This window comes from Alligator sinensis, unplaced genomic scaffold, assembly GCF_000455745.1.
Source record: "Alligator sinensis unplaced genomic scaffold, ASM45574v1 scaffold858_1, whole genome shotgun sequence".
Classification (NCBI taxonomy): Eukaryota; Metazoa; Chordata; order Crocodylia; family Alligatoridae; genus Alligator; species Alligator sinensis.
In genome coordinates, this window is record NW_005842079.1 from 862,924 (window position 1) to 865,650 (window position 2,727).

At 55.5% G+C, this 2,727-nt stretch overlaps 1 protein-coding gene across 2 annotated transcripts in view; it reads right to left on the reverse strand.

Annotated features, from left to right (window-relative positions):
• Positions 1–1,826, reverse strand: part of HYAL2 (hyaluronoglucosaminidase 2) — a 12,375-nt gene extending 10,549 nt beyond the window's left edge. The window contains exon 1 of one of the 2 annotated variants that reach the window (XM_006023751.3): positions 1,380–1,826. The gene's annotated coding sequence lies outside the window, so the exon portion shown is untranslated. Of the gene's footprint in view, positions 1–1,375 lie in introns of both variants that reach the window. The other variant, XM_006023753.3, reaches the window with a different exon arrangement.
• Positions 1,827–2,727: the final 901 nt, after the last annotated feature.

Sequence of the window (2,727 nt, forward strand, 5' to 3'; positions counted from 1 at the left end):
GCCCGGAGCCGGCCCGCCCGCACTGCCCGCAACGCGCCCCCGGCATGGGCCCGCGGTGCCGGCGCTGGGAACGGTCCCCGAGCCAGGACAGAGCCAGCCCTTCCCTTGGCACCGGCCACAGCCCCAGTGGTTCCCAACCTTGTCTGCCCGCTGCTGTGCTTTGGCCCTGGCCTGGTCCAAATCCCAGCACCCCACTTCAGAGAGGGCTTCCAGGGTCACTGCTCTGGCCCAAAAGCTCCTGGCTGTGGGACAGGGGTGCCGGCGCTGGGAACGGTCCCCGAGCCAGGACAGAGCCAGCCCTTCCCTTGGCACCGGCCACAGCCCCAGTGGTTCCCAACCTTGTCTGCCCGCTGCTGTGCTTTGGCCCTGGCCTGGTCCAAATCCCAGCACCCCACTTCAGAGAGGGCTTCCAGGGTCACTGCTCTGGCCCAAAAGCTCCTGGCTGTGGGACAGGTGGCATGAAGAACCTGCCTGGCTGAGCCATGTTAAGAGCATGGGGAAGGGGATGAGGGGTAGATGACCTGGCATGAGGGAAGTGGTGTGTGGAGCAGGTGCCCACCCTGAACTAAGGCCCGCTAGCTGATGGGGGGGCAGGCCCTGGACCGGACGTATTCCAGTCTGTGCTGAGCCTCAGCCATGGATCTACCCACCCACCCCACTTTTTAAGCTTTGCCTCCTGCCCTTGGTGTATGGCATTGTGGTAGGGCCCAGAGGGATGGGTTAGGACAGCTGAGAGATGCTGATAGTGCCCATGCCTCTGCCAGCACTGCTGCCCAACTGGCAGAGAGAGGATTTCATACATGCTGAGGGCTGACCAAGTCAGTGAGATGGCAAGGAGGTATTAAAGCATCTTCTGGGGCTAGATACAATGTGTTAGCATTTGGCATTTCTTTTAGTGTGCCCTTGGCACATTGCGGCACCCCTATGGAGAATCTGGGAATCAGGGCAATACTGCTATATAGGGAATAATGGGCACCTGAGGCCCAAATTAGTAAAATGGCTTGCCTAAATTCAGAATGAGTCTGTGGTACAGATGAGAATAAAATCCAGGAGTCCTGACTCCTTATTCTTTTCTTTAATCACAAGCTTCCACTGCTAGGAAGAAAACCCAGGAATCCAAGCTCCCACCCTCCTGCTTTCAATGTTAGACCCCTGCCACAGCTGGGGCTCCCACCCTCCTGCTTTCAATGTTAGTCCCTGCCACAGCTGGGGCTACAACCCCAGAGTCCTGGCTCCCCGTGTCACCACAGTCCCTTCTCTGTGTGCTCCTTCCTCATGCTGGATCTGCCACAACCATTACTCTGTGCATGAGATGCTCAGTTTTTCTGCCTATAAAGCAGGTCCCTTCTCGGTACCCATGGAAAAAAGGACTCACCCACCTGCTTTGGCTTTGTGTGCCTCCGGGTGAGCAGCGTGACAGCAGCACTGCAGGAACAATGAAGAGCAGGGGACAGAGAGCTTGGGCCTGGCTCTACCAGGATGGCCCCTCCTTGGATGGCTGCACTCAGAGGAGGAAGGAAAGGAGGGAAAGAAATGAATGAAGCAGGGGGAAGGGGAGGGGAGTGACCCAGCCAGCAGATTGTCTATCAGTCCGGAGTACTTGGTATCCTTCTGCAATGATCTGATCAAGAGTCCGTGATTCCAGAGGCAATTTCACTCTCTGAGTGTCTTGCCTCCCAGTTTCTCTCTCTGTTGTTCTCAGATCTCCTTCCTCACTCCTATCTGAAGCTTGTGCCCTCTCTCCACCCCAGGGAAATAAATGATTCCCAGGTCTTGCCTGTCCTGCTGCAGCTATCCTATGTGCCTTCGTTTGTGCCCACCCCTTCTCCTCCCATGACTCCCCCAGCTTGGAAGGCCTTTCTCCCGGAACTAAGCCTCATTTCCTGCTGGCAAATGGAAAGGGAAGCTCTGTGGTCCCTGCCCAGCAACCACAAGGCCTCAGAGTGCTCCAAGGTGGAAGGGAGGATAGCTTGGAGGTCAGCGAAGGTACGTCTCCAGCAGACTGTGCTGGGGGGTGGATCTTCATGCAGCCCCAATAGTGAGGCACTCTCCACCCACAGTGGTCTGTAATTGCTGTGGTGCCATAATAGAAGGCAGGACACTGCCTCTGTGCCTGACACCAGCTCATTGCCAGGACCTCTGCCCAGCAGATGAGGCAAGATCAGGGATAAACAAGAGCTAAAACAGCCTGAAATAAAAGACCTCAAAACTGCTTTCTAAGGTGAGGAAAATGCAGCTGTTCTGGGTACCCCATCCACACATAGGGGAGTCAGCAGGGGAGCCCTTTCCAAGAAACCACTGAATTAGATCCATAGATCCTGTGTGATGAGACCCTAAGTGGGGCTTGAGGCTGGAGCTACTAGTGACTCCAGGGGAAGGCACCCTATAAAGGCTCCATTACTGGGTAAAGCTGTGCAGCATGGGGGATCCAAGATACCTCCTGCCCTGTGAGGCAGTGCTGTGACAGTCACCATGAAAACTCTCGTGATCCTGAATGAAGGACACCTCCCAGAGCCAATTTGCCAGCTGACTTAATGACAGCAGCTCTATTTACGAGAATCTGAGAACAGCACATTCTCCTTTTAGTCACAAGGTTATAATAGCAGCAGACAGCAGAACCAAGGAATCAGTTACCCACTCCTGGGGTGCAGGGCAGGGGGGGCTGCTTCCATCTACATCACGTCCTTCACTGTGCCTTGTCCTATGGGGTCCTACATTTATGCCCAG